This window comes from Sturnus vulgaris, chromosome 6, assembly GCF_052056855.1.
Source record: "Sturnus vulgaris isolate bStuVul1 chromosome 6, bStuVul1.hap1, whole genome shotgun sequence".
NCBI classification, from domain to species: Eukaryota; Metazoa; Chordata; class Aves; order Passeriformes; family Sturnidae; genus Sturnus; species Sturnus vulgaris.
The window spans coordinates 38,584,094-38,604,036 of NC_142248.1; the positions used below are offsets into that span (position 1 = coordinate 38,584,094).

Here is a 19,943-nt window from a genome sequence, read left to right on the forward strand (position 1 = left end):
ATGAGGAGAGGACAGGCAGATGGATTGAGAGAGGCACTACATGGTCCCAGCACCTTCAGCAACTACACTAAAGTCCTAAGGACAAGTTCCCCAAAGATTTGGATACTGCTCCTTCCCCTGCCCTGAACACTGAAACAAAACATTGGATGTGATATACAATTTGCACTGCCTCTATTTTCCCTATGACTGTGAGGACCCCATTTTGAACTGACCTCAATTTTCACTTAATTAGTAACCTACTTTGCTGTTCCTTGAGAACATTTTTAGCTCATTCCTGGGGATTTTGCCTAATTCTGTTTTTTCTTTTCAGAATGAAACAAACATTTCTTTAAGGAAGACGCTTCCTCTTTTGACAAAAATGGCAGTAGTAGTAATAATAAATTAAACACACAATCCTCAAAATTTTAAAGATGAACTGTGGAGAGTTAAGCAATAGAAGCATTTGAAGTGGCCCTAAAAATCCTTGCATTGAGAATGTCTTAATCCACATAGTAAGAGAAGACTGAAACAATACTTTTTGGAGCAGTAACTTAGTCTTCAGCAAAGTTTTCTTCCACATAAAGCATCACAGCACTGCAGGCTGCCAGTCTGGTCATGTCAAAGAGCACTCACCCAATAGCTTGGTTTCTAATCTCATGAGTTATCTGAAGTTATCCAAGGTAGGTTCCAAGGGCAGCTTTGCCAAAGGAAATCTACAACTTGAATGCTGCTCGGTCTCCTAGGAATGGAAAACTTTTTAAAAAATTAATCATGGATATTGTTTGCTAGTGTGGTGAAGAATGCATTACCTCAACCACTACCATGTCTCATTTCAAGATGATCCATGATTTTATCCAGAGGGGTTTTTTTGGGAAAGCTTGTATTATGAATATTCCATCTACATTTGGACAGACAAGCCTAAAATTTTAGTCTCTTCATTTGCCTTAGATCAACAGAATTCCTCTGTGTATTTTTACATAAATTCTTTCCAGCAGTAAAATCTTTAGGTTCAACTTCAGAGGAAACTTCCTGCACACATCTGTACACACAGCCCTACACAGAGCACATATGCAGAGATTTGGAACTGAAAATTCACATGACATCATTTACATGCTTTTTCTGCTGCCACAAGAGGCCAGTGATTGTGTAAATTCCAGTCTTCAGTGTTTCACCCCCAGTGCACTGACATGGCTCCACAGGCACATCTGCCAGACACCATCTGGAGGCTAAAAATCATAACTACAGATCAGCTGCCAGGACACCCTAAGACCTCTGACAGGAGCCAGGCACATTTCAATATTAACAAAATATCAAAACTCAACTGTTTCTTCCCTCAACATTCACTGCAAGTGTATTTGGCTACAAACTAACGCAGGAATGTCCCATGCACTTGCACTGCCAAAGGATCTATTGGATGGGGCATCTTGATATATTAATATACCTAAATAAATATATATTCTTAGATTATCACATCAACATTATAATATGGAATGTATTAATATATCAATATATTAATATATTTATTAGTATGGGATGGGGTATATTAATAACACTACTCATGGCCCTTATCCTTGTGGCTGAACAGGTTATTTGGGAGAGGAGGTAGAAGAAAAGAGATCAGCTTTTGCATAGACACTTAATCTTCAGAAATGCTCAGCGCCAAGTGCCTCCTGTTGTCACTTCTGGACAACCTGAGCAAGAACTCCATTCTCACCCCATAGTAAACAGCAACCTGGTTTAGCCACTAACCCTGGTAAACTCAGGATATCCAAGATGCCAAATCACAATGTTAAAAAGTCTGTTTTGAAAGGTTTTTGCAATCTTAGCACTGGAGCTTATAGCTACAGTGAAGGATTTGCTATAGCAAGAGGCACCCAGTAGGGTCTGAGGAGAGAGCCAATCATCCTCTGAAACTACTTCAGAAAAATACCCTGGGGAGGAACTTTTCATGAGCACAAAGAGAGGCATTAAATTTTTATTAGCATCAGTTCAGGCTGAATAAAGCAGGCTTCGCAAAGACATGGTGATAAAACATTTACACTACATCACTGGGTTTTCTTCCAAGACCAGAAAAGCATTTAGAAGAGAAATGGCACTTAGAAAATTCAGCACTGTTTCATGATGTGGAAGCTGCCTGAGGGTCTTCAACATTTCAGACCCATTCCTATCTTACAGGAATGAAAGAAATACCAAGAAAACAAGAGGTGGGCAAAACTTGGGGTGGGCAAAAAATCAGGAACAGGCAAGGTAAAAGAAAGGGAAGAGTATTTGTAATGCATACATCTGCTGTCAGTATCAGGATGTATCTTATCTTTCCATCACTTCCCACGTGTCAGCAGAGTGGAGGGAGTGCTATATAAAGATCCAGAGACACTAGCCCAGCTCCTGAGAGCTGCACAGCACCAACTGCCAGCACACTGGCACTGTTCCCCTGCCACCTCCTTCACAGCCACTCTGCCGCCTTCATTGCTCACAGAAAGATTCTCCCTGCAGAGGAGGAAGATGTGGTCCTCGAGGAACAAAAATTAGGTGGCTTGTAATGATGTTTCTAAATTATCAAGGAAATTTAAAAAGGAATTGCTATTTTTTTCTCATCATGAACAAGCTCATTATCTGCACTGTTACGACCTTAGATCTCCTGCGCATATTATTCACTGGCTCTCAAGAGCCAAGACTCTTGAAAATAAATTTTAAAAGAGCATTAAGGCCACATTGCAGCAAAGGATTTAAGTAACTGACAATTTGCTTTTGTTTCAAAAGGAATATTCAGCCTCTTAACTGTACACATCTGTTCAGTGAGCAGGAAGCAGTGGTGCACAGTGGTGTTTGTGTGCTCCATGACGACAAATGCCTTGGAGTCAATAACCTCTAAAAATCACACAAACTGCAAACCAAGTTAACACAGCTGATCTTGACACAGCACAGAATAGCTGGATTTTCAGGCAGCTGCCTTGGAGCTTGTCTGTTTGAATAAATGGGTCAATATTGGTATTTTGTGCACAAGGTTTTAATGTGGAGTTTCCAATCTCAATAATGGTTTTATGTTCACTGAGGTCTCCTTGGCTGTTACCCCACTCTTCACAGTTAAATATGTCTTACACGTGTGGGCAAAACATGTAAAATGGCAGCAAAAATATAAGCTTTCATGCTCAAACCCTGTTTTACATCAGGAAGAAGATAACTGCACTGATTTTGTTGATGAGGACAAGAAGATGAATTGGGTACTCCTTATCCCTGGTTCCTATTAACCTTACCATGGGTAACAAATTAGTCTACATAACAGCAAGGCCAGAGAGCTGTAAAATATCTTCTGGATAAAAGTATCTACGGATCACACTTTGTACTAGAGGGAACTGAGTCCTTCATGTCTGCAACTGCCTCCCCCCACCCTCTGCATATGTAAATAAAATTGAGAAAATCGTATTAACATTTTCTTTCCTCTTCCTTCCCAGTCTCAAGGAACCATCACACCCAGATAAATCAGGAACTCCAAACTGGACTGTACTTTTATACAAAATACATAATACAACAGATCTTCTGTGGTGCAACTAGTTCCAAGAAGAAGCAGATGTACCTTGTGATTATTAATCTATTCTAACATTTTTGAAAGGAGTAGATGAGGAGAGATATTGATATGTATGGCAAGTACTGACTAATATTTAAAACCTTTGGCATTACCATATGTTCCTGGAATTAACTGCCAATGCTATTAGTTGCTGTCATTGATGACAGCATATAAATGACTATCTAATCTGCATATACAATTAAATAATTAGTTACCATATGTAAGAGCAGTTATTTATAGGTGCGAAATCAGAGAAAAAGTTCAAACTTCACTTTTATAATACATGTTCTCACAAATCAGATTCTCTTGACCATAGATATAGATCTTCATTACTGAGTGCCCTATCTTAGGTTAAAAATAAAAATTAAAAATCACAATTAATACTTCATAGTATTGATTTTCCCCTGTGATGCCCTGATTCAGTAATGCTTGCATGGAGCCTGCTGGCAGGATGTTATAGCTGCTGTCCACAAAAGGCCTGTCAACTTGTGGAGCTCACTATGAACAAAACAAGCCAGGGAAAAACACATCCCACTGAAAGTCTGTCCAGTGCATTCAATGGAAGCTTGATCTATTCTTATGAGCAGCTGACCTAGATTATCTGCTTGAATGAGAGCATTTCCCAGTTCCAAGGCTACTCTGAGTCAGAAATTCATGTATCACTTATCATGAGAGATGGGGAAAATAAGGAAGAGGATATAATCTTAAGGGAAAGAGGTGGCATCCATTTGCATAAAAACTTTATCCATATCCCCACAGAGCATTCCCCGACACACTTCTGCTCTAATATTGGAATCTGGAAAAGGCTGCAGCCCTGCTTACTGCACACGTGGCAGGCCAGGCAGGCACGGCTCTGTGAAGAGGCTGAGATGTGCCAAAGCTGTGGAGGACACGAGTGCACAGCAGGGTGGCCAGCCTGCTGCTCCGGAGCCACCTGCAGCTTTCCGGCAGCTCGGAGGCAGCTCCTGCCGGCAGCGAGGCTGTGCTGGATCAGGGACTGCTGGTTCACATCCTGCCAGGAGGAAATGAGCCAGGGAGGGCTGCTGAGCCCTACACTGCCAGGTCGTGGTGGGATCCAGCTGCAGACTCAGCACATCCATCACCCCTGGGAAGCTAGGGAGGCCTCAATAAGGCAATGCCATGTTTTGCTGGTGAGCCATGCAGAGCACTTCTCCTTCTGCCAATTCTCCAACACATGGGAAGCACATCCTGTGGCACTTAATAATGTAAAGATAGTGGTAGGCTCGGGGGGGCAGAAAGATGGGTCAGCCCTGCAGAGAGGACCTTTTCATCCAGCCTCTGCTGCTGATCCACTTTGTCCTCATCTCCCTGAGATCCTTTCAGGCCCCTCCACGTGCCCGTCTTGCATATTAACTAGTATTATCCAGTAATCTTGCATATTAACCAATAATACTCAAAGAAGCAGTGATCTCTGAAGGTGATTTCCAGGAAATCCAAGGGTGTCCATCACTGTGAGGGATGCTACCTTGATACCAGCCCTTGATGGCAGCTGTCACTGTTGTCACTGATGCTGAGCTGACCACAGAGAACAGTTCCAGGTCTGGGCCTGAACAATATCCACTTAGAAGGGATGAGAAGGAGCTGGCAGACAGGGATGGCTCTCTCATATGCCCCAAGCTACAGCTCCTGCCCTAGGGCTGTGCTGCAGTCCTGGCCACAGGGACAAGGACAGAACAGACTGAGTCCATGGGGTGGGCAGGAGCTGGGCAGTCAAGGGTCATTTCCTTCAACAGCAAAATGTTTCCATTTGTGTCACGGACAAAGACAGAAAGCTAAACTCACATACACAAATTCAGGTCCACAGATCATAGGGATATCCTGCCCATTCTCTAGATATGAACATCCCAGACTGAGGCTGCAGAAGAGGATTTCTGCTCATGTGGACCCTCACTGACTGCACCACACAGGTGCAACTTACACATCCAGCCCACAAAGAAGGCAAGTGACTGCTGTGGGCCATGCTGCCAGTGAGGATTTCCCCAGCCCCTCTGCTCTGAAACCTCCAGAGGAGCCACCAAGAATCACAGAATTGTGGAATATGCTGAGTTGGAAGGGACCTTCCAAGGAATCCAGCTCCTGGCCCTGTGCAGGACATCCCCAAGAGTCATACTATGTGCCCAAGAGTATTGTCCAAAAAAGAGACTTATAAGGGTTGTTTGACCACCTCTCAATTCAGATCTAGCTCAGCAAATGCAAATACTCTGTCAGGCAATGGGCTTTCCTCACCAACTTTTTTTTTTGCACGTGGGCAACATGCAAACTAGGTCAGTATTATTCCTACCAAAACACTTGCTGTGGGTGTTATTTTTAGAAAAGCATGTGATTGTCTGACTTTTATTTATGAGCAGAAAGATCCACTGTATATTTTCCTGTCTGTCTTGTTTGGGGTGGTTTATTTTTTTAGTTCTTTGGGTAGGTTGCTGAGATCTTGGGCCCCTTTTTGAAAGGCAAATTCAGACTATTGAGAGACCTTGCAGGTCGAATGCCTTGGCAGTCAGTGGAACAAAGCACAAGCAGCAGTGAGCAAATGAAACCAGACAAGAGCACAGAGAGAATATGAAAAAGCAAGATAGTGACACAGGGAACAAGGGATGAGGATATAGAGCAGAAAAGATGCTGGAGGTTATGGGAGATGGGGAATCAGGCAGAGTTGCATGGATAACAGAAAACACATATCTTCACAAGTCCTGAAAGGGTATACCCAAGACCTCAGCAATCTGACAAAAGTCAGCAGGAGAGCCCAGTTCAGTGAATAGAAAATTTGTCCAGAGATTCAAGTTTATTTTCTGAGAGCTCTTCTTACCTCCTCAGCACAAACAAAACAAGTCATAAACAAACTCCTGCACCAGCTTTTCATTCAGCAGGTTAGTGGTCACAACCTTGACAGATATCCATCAGACAAACAAGCCAGGGGAAAAGGCCCCTATAACCAGGTCCAGATGTCTACTTGCCTGGCTTTCACGTGGCCCATCTGGGTAGTCCAGAGTTTTTGTCCAGTGCTTAAGTCATCAGATTATCCAAGTTCTGAGGAACTTCCACTAACTGCATGGCCAGTGTGAAGAAGTGTACATCTCTGTGGATAATCCAGATTGCTTCCATAAGGAGAAAAAAGACACAGGAGTAGGCAATGTCCTTCCTCTCAAGTGATTGCAGATATCTAAAATAGGCCTGTCAAGCAGCACACCACCAGTGGCTCATTCTCTTCATCAGCAGCAGAAAGAATTTAGAATGAGTAGCTCAGGCACTGATATGTATATGTCCGAACAGAGGAACCACAGACTAAATTTCCAGAAATTAATGACAGCAAAGAATGTGAGGAACCCGTCTTCAGGCCCAAGGGTCTTCTTACTTTCCATTCACATGAAAAAGCCAGATGTATATGATCTGTGAGGGCATGGGGTCAGCTGTATGGTTGATGACTCACAGCCGTTATGGGCTGCAGATTGTGCAATGGAACCGGCAAAAGTTGCTTGCTAGGGTGAGTCACCTCAGCAGGAGGGAAGTTCCACATAGAATCCTCTTTTACCACCTCCCCAGAGCACCACCAGCAGCCCAGAATTTCTGTACAGCTGGGAAACACCTCTGGTTCTTGGCTTCAAAGCTGCATAAGAAACATCGGAATGTTCAGCTGAGAGGATGAAAGCATGGGGACAATCTTCTCCTGCCACAGGAAAAGGGAAGAGGCTGAGCTGTCTGGGAGAGTCTGGTGTTTGCTGACACCTTTTCTGCCTCTGTCTCTTGCCCAAGACCTGCTGCCCCAGAATAAGGGCCCTTTTGGGGTCTCAAGTGCCTCTTTGGCAATCCACCAACACATTGCAGACACTAAAATTCATTAAAGTTGCTTTGTCTGTCCTTTGAAATTGATCTCAAGCCCTGAAGCTCCAATCCCAAACATCCTGCATTCCTCAGGTAACAGCTGGTACTATCCAGGTACCTGCAAAATGAAACAAGAACTTCAAAAGAAGCAACACAGGCAGAGACAAAGACAACTGGAGCAGATCCAACTCACCTTCCAAAGTCCAAATAACATTTCTTTCTCCAGCAAGACCATGCTGCCACAGAGCATCAGGTACAGCCTGCAGATGGAGTTACACAAACTACATCTTCTATGCAGGGCAGGCAACATCAAGTTCTCCTGCAAACAGAAGCAGCACAAATGAACAGGGAAAGGGCAAGCCCTGTTACACATGGCATAGCATGGGAACTCAACTCTGTGTCTAAGACATAGAGAGGAAAAATGATACTTAGGGATGCTCAGGGGTATTTTAAGAACATGGGACATATTCTGAAAGCTGGAATGGCCTGGTTGATACAAGCTGGCTGGAGGGTTAGCCATGCTTCACTACCTCATCATCTGACATTGATATGCTGCATGTTTCTAATATTGCTCCCAGGGAAACCACTGGTTTGGGACAAACATTATGAAGACAGCTTTTTACATCCCAAATGTTCCAATTTTTTTTCCATCTCTCATATAATACACACAGATGACTTCTGGTATCAATAACCTGCAACAGCCAGCATGTGATGTTGCACTGAATTTTCTGTAACCATATTTTGGGGGGATCAGTTAATCCACATATGGTTAATCAGTCACTGACACATGCATTCTCTATCACATTGTCTAAACCAGCAAGCTAATACTGCCTTGAAAAAGAACTGAAAGCAGGAATTACTCACTGCACTCATTAGCAGCAAAAACAGATTACCAGCCATTTCAGTTACACTCCTGAAATTACGCAGTTAGAGGTCGGTGCCAGAGTCCCGTTTAGCTCAAGAGCCTTTTGTAGCAACAACAAACAATAGCTTCTTCTTCATTTATCTGGCTTCCCTTAAGAGGAAGAACTCATATTACAAAGGAAGGGCTACATAATCCTGTTTTACTAGCTCAAGGTACACGGGACTTTCATAAGTGCCTTAGAAATTTCAGTATTCACAACACCCATGAAAGTTATGAGTAGCCCAAAGGGAAGCAGTCTGATCTTGGTAACAGTAGAAGTACTAATGACTGCAGGACAATAGTCACAGGCCAACAAAAAGCAGAAGGAAAGGTGTAATGGGAGCTGGGTTATCATCTGTGCTGTAACAGGAGAGCTGGTGTAGGCCTGCTCTGTATCCCACCAGCACCATGCATGATGTCTCTGACGGTCACAGAACCACCCCAGAACCTGGGGGTGTTGCAGAGGTAAGAAATGCAACTCCTCTATTTCTGCTAGACAGAAAACACCAGTAGTCTCCTCTCACAGGGGAAATCGACGTTCCCCTCACTGCTACCTTTCCTTGTGGGAATGTTCATGTTTCATTCCAGTACAAAGCTGCTGCAAGAGCAAGTTCAAAATCTCATTAGACTTATTCTTTAAATATCCCTTTTTTCTTTGTTTTTATTTTTTTACAAGCGTGAAATGAAGACATTGGGTCTCCTTCAGAGAGGGTAATTATTTATTAAAAATGGCCTGCCAGCACCATGAATTTTACATGACAGAAGCTCCATCCCACAACATATTTAAACCTCTCCACATTAGTCATCAGAGCTCTGATCCTTCAGCCAGAAGATGTGGCACATCCTATCAGGAGTCCTGGCACAGGGTCTGACTAATGTTGTTCACAGGCCTATCCCTTCTCCCTGCTGACCACCCCTGAAACACAGCCTGCCCCAAAGCATTGCCTTGGAGGAGACAGATCTGCTGCATCAGCTCCTGCCTGCAATGTGTCCCACTGAAATGCCCTCCAACTCAGACTGTTTGGAATACACAGATGTGAGGAGATATTTGGCAGGTCTAGCAGAGCATCCTATCTGCTGCAAGGCCTCTGGAGGTCACAGATAAGCAAACCCAGGCAAGGGCAACGCTGGGGGCATAGATATACAAGCAAAACAAGACAGGCAGCAGATCAGACATGTCTTCCCATGATTTTGCATCTGGTACAGAACTCAGTTGATGACTGCGAAGTTATACTTGGTAATGAGTGTTCAGAAAGCCCAGATTTTACAACGAATGAATGTATTCAATTCTCAATTAGTTATGGAAGATTAGCTGGGTTGGGGATTAACCAGACACTCCCTCCCCATAGCAACCACAGCTACAGTACCACAGCACCACACATGGAACATGAGCCTCTGGGCTGTGCCCCATTTTCACCCCAGCAGCTTAAAGCTGCCCCCAATCAGGACAGAAACTGGCAGGCTTCTTACAATCCTTTCACCTGTAAAAGACCTGAATAAGTTCTTATCCCCCAAATACCATATAGCCTGTACAAGTCAGGATCTGTTTTATCTAGGTTACCCCATCCCACATTTTCTTCAATGGCTGAAAGCTGATGATATTTACATGAACAAGATAGCACTGAAACAAGAACACACCACGTAGCCTGTAAAAGCTGTCCCAAGCATTAGGCAGCTGGTGTGCTGACATAGTTGTCTATGTGCTGAGTAACGATGTCTCACTATTTCTTTGTGCTCCCTTACCCATCTTTTCCCATCTGTTTTTCCTTGGCATCCATTTGGATCATATGCTGCTCAAAGCAGGGCTTTCTGTTAGCACCTAGGAGATAATCTGTGACAGGGCACTGCAAAAATCAGTCTGATTGATTCATGTGAGTAATTAGTGAACTGGAGTAGACGCTGTACCAAGGGTATGTGTATGAATGGGTTAAGCATGGTGTGTCTGGATGGAAAACGTGACTCATAAGTGTTACTAACATTATTCTTTCTCGTGTCCATAACCCTAAGTAAGAAACGGGAGAAATGGAGTGGGTAGAAGAAGACAGCAGGCTGGCGGGCCTGTATTGCTCAAATACAACTGCACTGAATTACGAGTACATAGATCAGATGCTGAGAAGAGCAGAGCATTTGCTACTCCTACACACAGCCCCATTTCTTCTCTTACAGCTATTAGCTTTGCTTGCTTCTCCATTCTGTTTTTGCTTCATTTTTCACATACATAGCCCAAGACTTGGATCTTATCTTCACGTATCCCAGTGACTTCCTGGCATGTCATGTGCACGCACAGCTACACCCACACATTGAGGCATCTCTTTCTCTGCCTTCTGTACATGATGATAGTGCAACTACACCCGTCACCAGGACAACAGTCACAGCCTGTCAAACCGATAAGAAGTTGGTTGGTTGGGTTCATGCTCTGAAAGAGAGCAAGACAGGGGCAATAAATGTAATACACAGCAGTGAACTGCAAATGACATTTGGTTTTCCCCTTAGGGAGCTGAAATGAGACCGAACAAGAGAGTAACAAAGAAAGAAGAGAGTCTGAAGAGGCTTGCTGTTTAACTTTTAAAGCTCCTTAGTTAATAGGAAATGGGAATTTTCCTGTGTAAGACACAGGATTGGAGCTCAGATGTGGGGCTTATCTCAGCCTTCTCATGAAAAGGCAGAGGTTTTGAGCCCACATTGTCTCACATTTCCAAAAGTGACCAAAGCTACTGGCATGCCAATGAGCTCAGAGGTTGTCACTACCAGACACCAAAGTAGGGGGCAACTAAAAGAAATAAGCATTTGCATTGCTGGAACTGCCTTTCACTAACAGCAGACAGGACTACTGTAGGACTCTACTACCTCAGGCCAGCGCCCAACATGTCTCCTTGCTGGATCTGAACCCACTGCAGGAGGAGGACGCTATCTCTTCCCCCAAAACAGTCCCACCAAACATGCCGAGCTGAATACAGAACTGGGGCATGCCGTTCAAGAAAACTATTTTGCCAAACAGGCATTTGGTAGTTATGACAGTCAAGTTGTATATCCAAACTTTTGAATTCTGTCAAAGCTCAGGAAAGCACAGAACTGGTGTCTCTCACATTCAGTCTTACAACTTCAATGTCCACAGTCTGACCATTTTGTCAGTGCAGAATCAGATATGAAAGACAGTCTGAAAAGAAAACCAGTTGTAACTCATAGTGAAGTCTATTTTATCATGTTATCTATAGGCTATGGCATGAGTAATTTATCAGTGGCAAAGCCTTGTCACAACAAAAAGGAACTGCACATATCCAGGTGAAGTACAAGAACTTTGGTAACGCTATCCCTCTAAAACTGATAAGAAACACTCTCCTGTCTCTTTAAGAGATACTCATGGACACAGCAGGGCTTCAACCAAAGCAAGACTGGTGTTAGCTGTGCTCAAAACAAGGTCTGAAAATCCAGGTCACACTGGTCAAACTGTAATCTAAATGGGAAGAGGAAAGCCATACAAATATTGGCAGACAACAGCTGGTGATAAAGGGGTAGGTGATGGTTAAAAGTCTCTTCCCCACCTTTGCTCCTCACTCTTTCCTAAACACAGATGAAGAACTTGAGTATCTGTATCCTGTCTCTCATCTGGTGCCCCAGCATTCAGACCCCTTTTCCTGTATATAAGGGAGAGGGGAACTTCAATCCAGCTGCACAAATATCTCTGTTTTGCCTGGGGATGAGATTCACACTATGATCCAACACATTCAAGGCCTTTCTAAGCACAACAAACCAATGCCAAGAAACAGAAAAATGTCATCAAGGCCATATAGTTTGGTTTCTTGCATTTGTTTTGCATCTCACTCAAAATGGGCAGGCATAATGCAGGGAGACAAAGAGGCCTTTCTCAGCAAGCAACGTGGCGTGCACTCCTGGGTCACCTCAGGCAGTTATCTGCCTGCCCAGTGCCCTTTACCCTGTTTAGATTGTAGCTGCATCCTTTTAGTATCAAGATGTGGATATTTAATGCATGCTCACCTTTGCCCCCAGCCACACACTGTTTCTGCTTAGCTAATGCTTTTCTTGGCAGGCTCAGCCAGGCAAGTCAGAGTTCAGTTTGCACCCCAATCAGCTGAGGCACAGATGACTGGCTCTGGGAAATGCTGCAGAGGCACAGCCAAAATGCACTGAAGTCGCTTATAAGGAGCTGGAAATTACCCTGTGCTGGTACTCAGCCAGTTTGATTCTGGCCCATGACTGGGCATCCAGCCACAGCCAAAGGACAAATCAAAATAAACAAACCAGAAGTTTCTTCTAGGGACATATTATGAAGCAATTTACAAAGCAGGATTTAAGAACAGAATACTGTCTGTCCATGCCTTAGCAGCACGGACAGCACAGTGACAGACCCTCTAAAAAGCTTTCAGTGCAGTGAGTGCCAGTGGGACAAGATAAAAGACACAGAACACAAGTTAAGACATACATGCTTTGCGCAGCTCTCCCATGCAAGCAATGCATGCCAAGCTTTCAAAAGTGGTCAGAGCAAATGGCTGAAGCTTAGCTGGTCCTGAGTACAGGCTTAAGACTCTGGATTTGCTTTATCTGATATTTTTCTGTATTTGTTGAGAAGCAGTTATCAGTTATGAAAGAGACTGCTGTGGGAAACCCATGACTACTAACTCTCCTTTGATTCATGTGTTCTCATTAGCAGGTCTTAGGAGGAATATATTGCACAGCCTTTTGTGCAATAGCCCTGTGCAGAGTCCACAGATGTAGAGAGACAGACCTCCCCAACACTCATCATGTCTCTCAAAGATCTCTCAAGAAATATACTGAGATAGGTCAGAAACAGTATGGGAAACACAACACTTTTGCAGATCTGGAGCATGATAACTAAACAGGTAAAAATTTGGTGAATTTGCCACAACCCAAAGTCAGCTACAGAGTTGCCTTTAAGACCTTTACTAGGGTAAAAGAAGTCCTGAGTGGCTTACTCTGTAGCAGGTTTGTGCTGACTCTCAAGCAACCTGGCCAGCAGGCTGGGACTTGGCAGCCCACTGCTACTTTACCTGATTCCCTGCTGCTCCAGGATGTGAGCGAGCTGTGAGCAGTCTGCCTGCACACATCCCAGCATATGCCTCCTGAGCACCAGAGCTAGCACAGAGCTGGACAAGGTGCAGGGGACAAGCTGTTCGCCCTCCTGCCTACCCAAATGTTTTTCAGGGTGCAGAACTCAGTAGCTCAGGACTCTCTGCAAAGGAACTCAGTGGGACTCCATCACAATTGTGAGAGAAGAAATTTCAGGCTTCATCTGCATGACTCAGCTGTTTACTGTAAGTCTCTGTGGGGGCAGGAGTGGCACTGAGATTCACAATTCATTATCTGTAAAACAAAAAGAAGTTTAATCAAATGTGTACTAGTAAACGTCCTTCAGAGCACAGATGCACACAGAGACTTGCCCTCAAAACAGATAGACTAAACTACAAAACCCCTTGTCACAGTACTTTTTGTCTCAGTGCACCAGCGGGGAGAGAGGGAAGCAAGCAGGGAAAGTAAAGGCTTTCTTTAGCCACGTTAGGTACAACCAATCAAAAGGACTGGATATCTACTTACAAAAAATAACTATTTATAAATATATGTCTTTGAACACAGAGGTATTATATCCATAATCAGGATAAGTGCACAAAGCTGGTACCAGGAAAGATGTCTCAGAAGTAAAGTCTCTGAGTTAAACCAGCACATTATCCACTGATATAAAATGCTGCATCTCCACAGACTTGAATGAGCTCACATATATTTACAAATGACCTTCAAGATCCCACCTGCACCCACACACCTTTCCTAACTTCATCTAGAAGGGACTACTCATCCATCATCTGGTCATCCATTAATCTTTCAAATGTCTGGTTTCAGCTGGGGTAGAGTTAATTATCTTCATAAGGGCTAGTACACGGATATGTTTTAGATGTGCAAACAAGCAGAAATGAGAGGAGCTGTGTATTTATTACACATTTCTGAATAAATCATGCCAAATATCTAGGACAAACAATACATTAAGCCCTAAAGAACCCTTTGAAGGGTTTTTGTCTGCTGGAGGCAGCAATGAAAAAGTAACATGATAGAAAGGAAACAGTAAATCATTCATGAGAATGATTGGAAAATAAAACTAACTGTGGATGAGATGCAGCAAACAACACTGAAAACAGCCAGCATATTTTTTGAGTACCTCATATTTTAGAGGTTAGAGTGGTTGTGATGAACTTTAGGAAGTCCTACTTTGCGTCCTTTATTGCGAAGAAGACATAGCAGATATAAAATTCATGGAGAACTGTACAAAAACAAGTTGCAGTTCATTCAGATGTCTCATGTCTACATCAGGCACTGAAGCAAAAATGCTTCTGTGCTTGAAATTACTTGGCTTAAGAAAAAAGCGTCTTAAGAATACTGGTGAAATAAGTATAAATAAGACTAGGTGCCAAATAATGCTTTGTACATGTGATCTCACTTACATGCACACAATCATTTTGGAATCCTTAAATCAAGTTCTGAAAGAATTACTGTACCAAAATGTTCACAGCTACCACATAATGTAATTCAGTTGTGGGTGCCACAGTCTCCCAGGTGAGTGGGGTAGCCATAAATCATGTTATCATCAGCATTTATTTTAGATCAACTCTATGAAATAGCGTGTTTGAGGAAAGCTTCTATCCTAAGACTATCCCAAGTAAAAAGATTTTTTTCTTCAAATAGAACCCTTAAGCTTCGAGGGAAAATTCACCCTACATTGTACCTTTGAGCCTTCACTGGCCCAACGGTGTGTCTTAAGACTTTTGAAAAACTGCTTTTGGAAACAACTCAAGGCAGTAAAATCCTTGTTAAAAATTTTCCCCTCAGTGTCTCCTGGGTCATTCTCCAAAACGAAAGTCTACATTAGGTCAATAAAATCATGTTAGACTTTACAGTCAACACCATGTTTGACCCGGATTCATATTCAAGGATACCTTTAGCCTCATTTTTTAAACAAACGAGATTTATGCAATGGTGGTGTGTTTGTGTGTGAGTATGCACCTGCCTGTGTCTTCAGCACCATTTACCTATTCCTGAACCCCCTGCGTAATTCCAAGCACAGTGACTTCCCAGGTAGGATGAGACATTATTAGCACTTCAAGTCAGCTTTTATTATGTGTCAAAGAATCCCCACTGGCCAAAACCAGTCTTAATTTATTACAGCACTCTTGGAAACCATGTGTGTTATTAGCTATTTTAATATTGCTACTAGTCTGTATAATACCCTAAGCATACATAACACTTGGTATATGCAAACCATAAGACAAAGTTTCTGCCTCTATTTTCCTATATAAGTACCACTCCCCCTGCTTTGTTTTGTAGTTTGGCAAATAATTTACTTTATTAATATAAATATTTGAGCTGCAAACCGCCAAAGCATTCAAAGCCTTTGGCACCGCATAGCAGTCATGTCTTATTTGCTTCATTGCAAAAGGTAATCCCTGTGTTTTTATTACGAAGCTGGCACCAGCTGTACTCAAGCTGCTGGTTAAACATACCAAACAAGCAGCAAATTCTCAACCATGATGGACAAATTTAACATTATCCTCTAGGACCTGTAGCTCCCTGCAAAATAACTTCAACGTTGCAAGAGAGGCAACTCTTATGGATTTAAAATCAGATTTAGGAGAAAAAAATATTTTCTGGGATGTGTCTGTCTATTTCCAAATGCATAGCACTGCCCTACCAGCCAAGCAGCACCTTCAAAGGTTTTGTTTAGGAGAACATAAAATTTCCCTGTGCCTTCAAAACTGGCCTTTCCTTTCCTTTCCTTTCCTTTCCTCACTTAATGCCTTATCTTCTTCCCAGATCTGCCAACAGAAACACAAACTTAATTCCTACATGGGCCTCCAAAGCTCAGCTCTCCCAGCAATGCCCTTGTATTGTTCTACAGCAAAGAAACTCCTCCATGCTCAAATGGGCAGAATAGATGAGCAAAACTTGCTGTACCCAGCAGTGCAGACCCCTAGAAACAAGATCAGCAGCCACATTTTGGGTCACAGGAGAAGGGCTGTGGGAGCCCTTAAGATCTCCAGGGTGTCCCCAGACTGGGAGGAGGTTTAGAGATAGGCTCTCAATACCGGGGGCTACCACACCTTTCCCTTAGGAAAAGTAGAAAGCCAAAAGGTAACTCTAAGTATTCATTACACTTTTTTTACCACTTAGAATTGACATCTGCTGGGAAATCTATACTGATAATCACAGTTCTGGTTGCCAGACCATCAGAAGCCAAAGAAAAAGGATGAAGGAGGATTAATCCATGGAGCTGTTGGCAAAGCACGACAGCTGCAGAGGGCCTGAGCAATTCCTTTAACAAAATGGAAGTGCAAATTGCTAAAATGGTATTGGAAGAGAGATTTAACTTAACTTGCAGGCAGATCTTGATGTCTGAAGCTTGATTATGACAAGAAGCAGGGAAATGTAAATGCAGTGGTTACTAATGGGCATTATGAACAGGCAGGTAGCTTTGACAGCTTGTTCTCAGCTGGAACCTGTATTCCCAGGGACTTCATATCTTCCACATCCACTTCTTTCAGCAACCATATAAATGTAGCAGGCAGATTTGCCAACCACAGGCATGCAACTGCTGGATAATGGTAGTGGTTGCCAGTTAGGCCCATAGCCAAAGCTCCTGCCTGGACAAACTGAGAAAACCTGGTTTCCCTGATTCCTATCAGCACCATTTCCACTTACTGCTGAGACACACAGAGAAAAGATAGGTCTCCAAGGCAGGAACTTCACTGCTATCAAACACTGGTTTATATTCTGCAGAGAAGCTGTTTGCCTCTCCTTGCTGAGGTGACTCCCTCGTATAGGCAGAGATACACTGGAAGAGAAAGAGGGAAGATTCAGGGAACCTCACTAGTGACAAGAACAGATCTGGGGCAGAGCTCATGCTGTCAGCTGACACGGAGCCCTTTCAGGACACTCCAACCCAAACACTAGCTGGGAAATTTTAGCATTTCTGCATAGTAAAGAAGCAACAAAAAGAATTATACCATAAATAATGGCTATATGTGTGTCCAACATACACTCTTGCTCTCATGTTTTTCTCTGTTTACTAATTACTGAGCTACTAATAATAGCTAACAGGAAAGATAGTGCTACAGAGCATGGAAAGAAAACCATTTCACAAAGTGAGCCTCCCGAAGAAGGCCTGTGAGGTGCAGGACAGAAACGGCTGTAAAGCTCCTGAACAGTAAAACCAGAATTAATCTCTGCCCTTGTGACTGATCAATAGCTAGAGTCAATCCCAATGGATTTCGGACCCACCCTTCCCTAAAAGTTACCTCTTCCAACCTGACGTGTAAATAATTAAACTTTCTCTACACATTGCCAAGATAGGAAGAAGAAAGGCAGTTGCTATTCCACGTAACTATAGATAAGCTTGGCCCTCCTTCCACCTGCTGAAATTACAGCCAAAACCGTGAAGACAACATAAGGAGGAATCCCTTACTCAGGAGCTAATGTTCCTGCCTGCACTGAACAAAATAAGAGCTCTGACCCAGCCAGTGGGAGATAACACACACAGCAAAGACAAAACATTCAAGGCCAAGGTTACCAAGAGGGCATTGAATTAGGGTTATGTTTGCAGCCAGCTGCACCACTGATAGAGCACAAACTTGCTGAATAAACCACAGAAGGACATCTAGTTGCCAATCAGGGATTAAAAGGACACACTTTAACTGTTCAGATTACAAACCAAAATGTGAAGATTTTAAATATGTTAAGAATTTCAATAGAGTTTTGATTTTGATGCATTGTCACAGTCATTGACTCTTGGTTATTTCTAATAAACCAGCTAAAGTAACACAGAACAAACTTGGTTTGTTCAAGGCTGAACTCAGCAATAATAAAGCATTTCTGTGATAAGGAAATGCACCCTAAATTAAACTGTGGAAAATTTCCTATTCTTAGACATTAAACCATTGGCAAAACTTGACTTACTAATGTAATTTAAAATGTCATATCTACAAAAGTATATATAAAACCTGCATAGTTTCTGTCAACAAAATGACAAGAAGTACACAAGCAGTCTGTATTTTGAAGGTCGCATGAGCAATAGGAACTATGAACTTCAGGATTCATGAAATTGTGACATTTTAAAGTGGGAGGAGAGAAAAAAATTTCTGTCTTGTCCATACCATGAAATATTAAAATAAACAAGCTGTAAATATTAAGATTCGGTAAAAATATTTGGGATCTAACATTTAATATTAATTAATTTTCTGCTGAGGAAAAAATCAACAAGGCACCATGAAATCAATAATCCACAGTTTTATTCTGATTTGCAAAAACCAGAAGAATGTCATGTGACTTCACCTGGATGAGACCTGCTTTTTGCAGAACAAACACCTTAAAGTTAAAAGGTACCTCTTTAAATTCTGTCAATTTAAATACTATGTTTAAAAACTATGTTTCTTTATGCTATTAATTGTAAGGGTTCAGAGTTATTCATAATGTCAAATAGTACCAAATCCAGGGTCTCTTTCCCAGCAGCTCACTAAGTGGTGTACTTTAACACTCAGAATTTATTAACCCCCTAGGTGTTGTAACACCGAGCTAAAGCCGCAGACAGGAGGCATTTAGCAAGTTGTATGTGCCACATAGCTTCACGGCGAAGGATTTCCTGCTGTGCTTTTCTTGCCTCCCACTTTTTTATGACTTTTTTTCCCTCATGGTAACTGCCAAGCCTCACATACATTGAAGACGCTTCCTTATTTTGCCCTAACACTCTATCTCGTTTCAGGAAGTGTTGCTGTGCATTTATCAAGGAGACATTTAACATATGCTGAATAATTTTTACCCTTTTCAAATGCTGATAGTGAAGTCCAAGACAAACTTACATGATGGACCCTCCATCCCCAGAAGTGTCCGAGGCCAGGTTGGATGTGGCTGCCCTGGTGGAAGGTATCCCTGCCCATGATAAGGGGTTAGAATTGGATGATCTTTAAGGTACCTTCCAACCACAACCATTCCATGATGCTTTACAGTGTCACGGACACTGTAGGACACGGACAGTGTCAGGACAGTGTCATGGCTAGAGACTAGCTATTCCATATGCTGAAAGGAGACAAGTAGCAAGGGCAGCTTCCACAATGAGGGTTTTGATAGAAAGCACCAAGATGTGCACATTTATCTCTGGTTGCTCCAGCTGAGGAAACAAGATTTCTTATTGTTGTTGTGTGCCACTGGAAGTGGCAGTAGCCCTGCTTTTGTGACTTCTGAGAAAGCCTCATTTATCAGCCACCTTCCAGTTCTTTTGCATATCAGACCAAAAATGTTCAATATGTACTTCAAGGTTCAACAAAAGGGATATCTCCTTTGACCACATTTATGTGTTATCAAAGTCAGGCAGGAAAACTACGTGTTGAAACTAACTTTAGGCAGGAAGAGATTTAGAGTATATAGCATCATTTAATGTCACTACTAGTTTTATTGTCACTCCTTGTCTTTTCCTCTATACTCCCACAGAGCCATCAAGAAGCTTTACAACATTACTCACTAAGACAGTGACAGCAGCTGAGGAGCATTGCTGTGCTGGGGAGTGTTTGCAGGGATAAGAGAGCTGGTTACCCACTCAATTCATGAAGTCAGGGAAAACGTCTTTGCCACTTGAACATTGACACTCTA

The 19,943-nt window shown here is 42.7% G+C and overlaps 1 long non-coding RNA gene across 1 annotated transcript; it reads right to left on the reverse strand.

Annotated features, from left to right (window-relative positions):
• Window positions 1–6,309: 6,309 nt before the first annotated feature.
• LOC148223438 (uncharacterized) lies at window positions 6,310–7,694 on the reverse strand. Its single transcript, XR_015804341.1, has 2 exons — window positions 7,575–7,694; window positions 6,310–7,499 (listed from the first exon to the last, which is right to left on the reverse strand). It is a non-coding gene; the product is annotated as an uncharacterized LOC148223438 (long non-coding RNA).
• Between the last annotated feature and the right edge of the window lie 12,249 nt (window positions 7,695–19,943).